Source organism: Macaca fascicularis, chromosome 2 (assembly GCF_037993035.2).
Source record: "Macaca fascicularis isolate 582-1 chromosome 2, T2T-MFA8v1.1".
NCBI lineage: Eukaryota > Metazoa > Chordata > Mammalia > Primates > Cercopithecidae > Macaca > Macaca fascicularis.
This window is the reverse complement of record NC_088376.1, coordinates 171,047,365-171,054,551: the sequence shown is the minus strand read 5'-3', so window position 1 is coordinate 171,054,551 and position 7,187 is coordinate 171,047,365. Positions and strand designations below refer to the sequence as shown.

The following is a 7,187-nucleotide window of genomic DNA, read 5'->3' as shown; positions in this document are numbered from 1 at the left end:
CTTCTCCCTACAGTAGATCATTTCTCAACAATCTCTTCCCCTATACAGTACAATTGTTTTCAGTAAGAATCATGAAATAAAACTAATAATAATATTGATGAGAAAAAAAGTGAAAAATTTTAGTCAACTTTGTATATATAATTATGCTAGCAAAAATAAAATTAACAAAATACATACTACATACAGAATATTACATATAAAAAGTTATACCTTGCAGTTCATACTCTATAACTGTATTAAATTTTAAATATAAATTAACTCAATGGTCACATAGAAGGACAAATGAAATAACTGAAGTTCTGTTTCTTGGTCTTTACAATCACTGTGCTATTATTGCTTGCTTTGAATCTTCCCTTTAAATTCAGCAATATGTAATCCCACACGGGTTGTTGGAGGCAAGGACTCTGCCCTAAGTACGTGCAAATGATTCCAGACCATTAGAAGCTTACTCTTGAAATGAACATGTGTCACAGTCGTCTTGTGTTCTGTGGAGTCCTAATTAGGGAAAAGGAGTCAGGCTGGTGGGAGCAGGGGAAAGCAAAAAGAAGAAAGCAAATGAGCTATAAGTCTGCCTTTCTTCATGGTCCAGGACATGTAGCCCTCCTGCACAAGTAACTCAAATAACTCACAATCTTCCTGCACCTGACTTATCACCAGACCCTTGGCTGATAGAAAAATGCAAGTTAGCTCATTGTAACCTTGGCATTATCAGCACTGCACACAGCCCTCTCGAGCACAAGCACCATCCTATAAAATCCCAAGCAAGCCTTTGTCTCCTTGCAGTCAGCTCCTCTCTTGCTGATCTGCCTGTTGCTTTCTTGCAATGTGTTTTCTTACTTTCTCTAATAAATCTACCTTTCTTTACCTATAACTGTCTTGGTAAATTCCTTTACCACCTGCACCACTGACCCCAGATAGTTGCTACCTGCAACATGTTTGAGACCAAATTTACAGTTGGGAGTTCTCTGAATTTCTTCATGACATTCACCACTTATTAAAAAACGAGTAATATGAATCGTTCATTATACACTTAAATAAGTATTATTAAAACAGTTGTAGTGGTAGATTGTTTATAACTTATATCAAATATATATGTATGTATATATATGTATATATTTTTTGGGAGGAGTATTTTGTCACTGACATTATTTAGAATTGCTGGCATGATGATAGTGAAAAAGCAGCCTTCAGTTGGTTTTATGATTGCTTTTAAATTATGTACATTTAACACAGCCTCCTGTTATTTTGCTGCCACTTTTCACACTTGGTAGTGTGAAAGGGAAACAAGGATTGGGGGGACACTAGTTAAAGGCTGTAAAGACAGATTTTCTTCAGCACTGTTGCAACTGGGGAAAGTGAATTCGATATAGAATTCGGTTCCAAATACAGCAAAGAAAGCTGGGGATTAGTAGCCAATGAACAGAGGGAGGGAGACCATGGATGGAAAATTACTAGGGGAAATATCAAGGGGTATTCTTGCTAAACTGACCAATCAGGATTCTTGTTACAAGTAGCCAAGGACTTACACATCAAGGGTAGGGGATAAAGAACTTGATCAGATATCAAGGGTATTTCAAGGCCACTCTTGAATCAAAAAAAAAAGAAAAAGAAAGAAAAATCAAGGGTGATCAGATATCAAGGGTGGGGGGATTCCTGCTAACCTGACCAGATAGGCCAAAGACAGGGCCCAAGGACAGGGTCCAGTTGAAAAGGAGCTCAGAGTAACCTGACTACACTTTGGTCAAGAAAAGAGTCTTTGTCAATGGCCACTGATAAGTATACAAATTTTACTTATATTGGTGGAATATGAGTTAGTTCTAGAAATAAGTAGGGAAATAATACAGAAAGATGAGCCATTAAAAGTAATAATATAAAGTCTAAACCATTATTAGTAATTTCATCAGTGTGAATAATAACAAAACCTAGGAGGCAAATTTGTACAACATGACTTATTTTTTTTTTTTTTTTGTCATTCTGTCTCATTTTCCCCCAGTTAGATTAAATTTCAGATGCGAGGCAACTCAACTAATCTTTCACCACTTTCGGCAGGCAGTTTCTCACTTGCCATACACACAGCCCGTGAATGATGCTGAAGTTTGTGTCTGGATCAGCAGAACAGTATTTCTCCTTTGAAGTGTGACAGATCAGCTTTCTGTTGACACCCAGTGCCCACAGGGTGATAAGGTTCCAGCAATCCCTGCCTTTTTCTCCCAGTCTGCTAAGAAAAGTTCTGACACTGCCCCTCAGGATTATTCTTCCCATCGTGGATCTAATTCAGATTGACATTGGGAAGAATGGGAGAGATGGAAACAGGGGCTTTACAGCAGAAAGGGCCTCACGTTTACTGAGGACTGACTGAAAGAAGTAGGGGGAGCCAAATGGAAAAAAGTCCCTTTGGATTATGGGTTCTCAGAGTGTATGGCTGGAGAGTTGAGAGTAGGACTGAAGAGTGAGTCTTCTGGAGAAGGCAAGAGATGCCAAGCAAGAGAAAGGAGGTGTGAGGACTTCTCAGATGTGGTGCTGAGGGTTGTAAATTAGACCTATTCATATTCTTTAGCAGATGTAAGAAAAAAATTATAATGACTTTTAAATGTTTCTGGATTGTAAGATTGTGTTTCTTATTAGAAAACCTTGCCTTGAGGCTGGCTGTACTCTGAGAGGCCTGACTTCTATGAAAGTTACATTGAGAATCCTTGAGTTTGGGGTGCACAGCTGAGTGCTAGGTCCCTTTAACATTTACAATATAGCAATGAGGCGGCTTCAGTTTCTGAACTGAACCCGGTGGAGGTAAATTGATTCCACTCCTCTGAAAGCTAGCTTGAATGTGGTGACGGTTCTCTCAGTTCTTCTCAAAAGAGCATATAAGCGGTGAAAACTGCCTTTGAGACACCCCTGGATGATCACACACAAAACACCTAATAATGGACAAAGAAAACAACAATGTTTCAGCCGCACCTGCTGACCTGAAAGTAAGTACAGGGTGAGAAACTTTCTGTCTTACTTGAATGCCATTTATGTTGACCCTGTTAGGAAAATGAGATTGTATGACCTTATAGAAATAAAGGAAACAATAATAAAATATTTTATCTTCTTATGTTACTTAAAGGGTTTTATAAATGCGAGCTTATTATAAAGTGCTGTACTTGGCAATTGATTTGTAGCTGTTTTTATAAAACTCCAGGGAAATTGTACTGATCTCTACACAAATTCCATTTTAAAATTTAATCAGTGCTGAGACTGCCTATAATGTGTTTCTGCACTTAAAGATCCAACCTTGGCTTTGTCAGTTCAATATGTACTGGCATTTCCACGTGTTTCTTTATTTCTTTTGGGGGAGCACTTGAAAGTAGCTTGATACCATCGTCAACTCATTCTACAATGGAATGTTTCTCTCTTTAGAAACCCCATCCTCATTCCTGCAGGACACCACATTAAATGATGTCTGGTCTAGTTCAATTTCACCAGAAAGGATACGAGCGACACTTCACTCCAGGGGTTGACAAGGTGTTTGGCAAAAAGAATGAAGGGCCATGAATAATTCAGAGTGTACGTGGCCACATATTATTCCATTAATTGGCAGGGCTAAAGACTGGAGGGTATGAATTTTGAAGAGAAGAGTGAAAGAGAGGAAAAGAGAAGGAGAGAACTCTTAAGGACGGCGCAAAAGAGAGATTATTTCTTTGGAACTGGCGTTCCATACTGTTGCCTTTAAAAGAATGTGTGGTTAAAAGCTATTTCATCTCCGGAGTTTAGTTACCCTGACTTGTATAAATCTCTCCTTAAAAGAAGCTAAACTCTTGAATACATTATTAAAGAATTCACAGCATCAAATAGCAGAGGGTAGACAAGAAAATAAAAGAGGAGGAAGGGAAACAATTAAATAATGTATTTTTTACTCTTGCACATAACACTATACACATCAATACACTTAAACCAGCAATTTTCTAATCTAATGAGTGTTCTATTTTGTTCTTCGATTTACTTTTAATTCTTTCATTTATAATTGAGAAACTGAGTCACTAATTAGTTCAGTGGCTGGCAATGGCAAAACAAACATATTTAATTCCTGTCCTACAACGCTATGCAAATTATCATATCACCTTTACTTTTCCTTCCTACCACCCAGTCATGAAGCCGTAACTAGGAAATAAATTCACTTCTTTGGGGAACTCACTTATCTTCTTATTTTCAATCCTGCATCAGCCCAGAAATAATTGTGACAGAAAAACAATATAATGCAAACATGAGAAACACATACATACACAAAAAGGACTGTGGCCAGTCATGGTGGTTCACACCTGAAATCCCAGCACTTTGGGAGGCCAAGGCGGGTGGATCACCTGAGGTCAAGAGTTCAAGACCAGCGTGACCAACATGGCAAAATCCCATCTCTACTACAAATATAAAAATTAGCCGGATGTGGTAGCAAGTGCCTGTAATCCCAGCTACTTGGGATGCTGACACAGGAGAATCGCAGGAACCCATGAGGTGGAGGTTGCAGTGAGCCAAGATCATTCCATTACACTCCAGCCTGGGCAATAAGAGCAAAACTCTGTCTGAAAAAAAAAACAAAAAAAAAACAAAGGGCTGTGTACACACATGAATCTAACCACATAGAAACTTAACCTTAACCTCCTAACCTTCAAATCCTCTAGTCTACTTTACCCCATGAAATTCAGGCCTCTCCTCCACAGCATCTATTCAATAGAGTTGGAGAGTTGAGGAAAGAACCTAGAAACTGTTGCAGGAAGTCAGGGACCCAGAATGGAGGGACCTGCTGAAGCCATGGCAGAAGAATATAAATTGTGAAGATTTCACGGACATTTATCACTTACCCAATCAATACTCTTATAATTTCCTATGCTTTTCTTTACTTTAATCTCTTAATCCCATCATCTTCACAAGCTGAGGATGTCTGTTGCCTCAGGACCCTGTGATGATTGCGTTAACTGCACACATTTTTCAGAAAGCATGTGTGTTTGAACAATATGAAATCTGGGCACCTTGAAAAAAGAGCAGGATAACAGTGATCAAGGGAGATAACCATTGGGTCTGACTGCCTGGGAGTTGGGCAGGACAGAGCCATATTTCTCTTATTGTCGAAAACGGGTAAGAGAAATAGTGCTGAATTCTTTCCCCAGGAAGGGAAATTAATAATTAACAGCCCTGGGAAAAGAATGCATTCCCAGGAGGAGGCCTCTAAAATGGCCGCTCTAGGAGTGTCTGCCTTATGCAGCCGCAGATAAGGGATGAAACACGCCCTAGTCTCCTGCAGCGCCCCCAGGCTTGCTAGGATTAGGAAACTCCAGCCTGGCGAATTCTAGTCAGACCGATTCTCTACTCTTGAATCCTGTTTCCTGCTAAGATGTTTATCAATGACAATGTGTGCCCAGTGGGACATAGACCTTCATTAGCAATTCTAGTTTCGCCCTGACCTTGTGATCTCGCTCTGATCTTCTGCCTTGTGATATTTTATTGCCTTTGAAGCATGTGATCTCTGTGACCCACACCCTATTCATACACTCCCTCTCCTTTGAAAATCGCTAATAAAAACTTGCTGGTTTTGGGGCTGAGGGGGCATCCCGGAACCTGCCCACATGTGATGTCTCCCCCGGACACCCAGCTTTAAAATTTCTCTCTTTTATACTCTTTCTCTTCATTTCTTGGACCGGCTGACACTTAAGGAAAATAGAAAAGAACCTATGTTGAAATATTGGGGGCTGGTTTCCCTGATAGAAACCATTTCACTAGGGTTTGTATACAGTAATGTCTAGTTTCTCTGATCTTAATTTTGTGACTTGGTGCAAATCAACTTATTATACTGATGCAAATAATTTGATATACTTACATAAATATGAATGCTTAAACAGTTACATTTAGGCCTTTTATCACCAACCTCTCCTGACTGGGTAGTTTCATTTAAGATCCTGACTACTTCTACTTGGTAATATATCTTTTTTTTTTTATTTTTAAGATATCCAATATCTCAGTCCAAGTGGTCAGTGCCCAAAAGAAGCTGCCAGGGAGACGACCACCGTTGCTGGGGAGACGATTACCATTGCCAGGAAGACAACCACCACAAAGACACATTGGCAAAGCCAAACCCAAGAAGCAATCCAAGAAGAAAGTTCCCTTTTGGAATGTACAAAATAAAATCATTCTCTTCACAGTATTTTTATTCATCCTAGCGGTCACAGCCTGGACACTTCTGTGGCTCTATATCAGTAAGTTAAAAATCTGTGTTTCTTTGGGATTAGGGCTTATGGTGTGAGTCTAGCATTAGCAATGCAGGCCTAATCTGCAGTAGGTGTTTCCAATGGGATTTTCCTTTTTCCAATATGGATACACCATTTCCAAAACTGGTGTTGATGGATATTTGTTATTTTGTTTTGAGACAAGATCTTGTTCTGTCACCCAGGCTGGAGTGTAGTGGCACAATCACAACTCACTGCAAGCTTGAAATCCTGGGCTCAAGCAATCCTGCTGCCTCAGCCTCCTGAGTAGCTGAGGCCACAGGTATATGCCACCACACCTGGGCTGATTTTTAAAATTTGTTGTAGAGACAGAGTTCTCACTATGATGCCCAGGCTGGTCTCAAACTCCTGTATTCAAGCAATCCTCCCACCTTGGCCTTCCAAAGTGCTAGGATTACAGGCATGAACGATGGTGCCTGGCCTGGTGTTGATGTTTTAAGGAGACATAAACCAGAATTCTCTTTCTCATTTCTTTTTCTTACCAACACCATTTTCTCCCCATAGGAGAGCAAGAGGTGGAGACTGGGGATAGGATGGGAAGAGCTGAGAAGGATGCTCAGGAGATTTTGACTGGTTCAGAAATGTAATGCATTTGTAGCTTTAAGAAAATTAATGGAATGCTAAGCTGTTTCATTTCCTCATTCCACCCACCACCTGTTTCTAGGCAACCTTGAATTTCCAGCTCCCTGAGCTCCATTTTGCACATGCATCTTTCTCTCCTCTGTTATTATGTGTTTGTTGATCTGACTGATCCTTTTGGACAGGTGTCATAACTAAGCCCTTTCCTATAGAGTTCTTACTTATGCAACACTGTAAGTATAGCCTTTGTTGACTTGTTTTGGAGTTGCCATCTATACATGTTAATATATTTGATACAAAATACATGCACATGACATAATGTGAAATATATAGTTATTCTGTGCCCCAGATTTC

General features: G+C 39.7%; 1 protein-coding gene across 1 annotated transcript in view; it reads left to right on the top strand.

Moving 5' to 3' along the window:
* Window positions 1-5,978: 5,978 nt before the first annotated feature.
* Window positions 5,979-7,187, top strand: part of TMPRSS7 (transmembrane serine protease 7) — a 41,156-nt gene continuing 39,947 nt past the window's right edge. The window contains exon 1 of the mRNA XM_045385419.3: window positions 5,979-6,224. The gene's annotated coding sequence lies outside the window, so the exon portion shown is untranslated. The remainder of the gene's footprint in view (window positions 6,225-7,187) is intronic.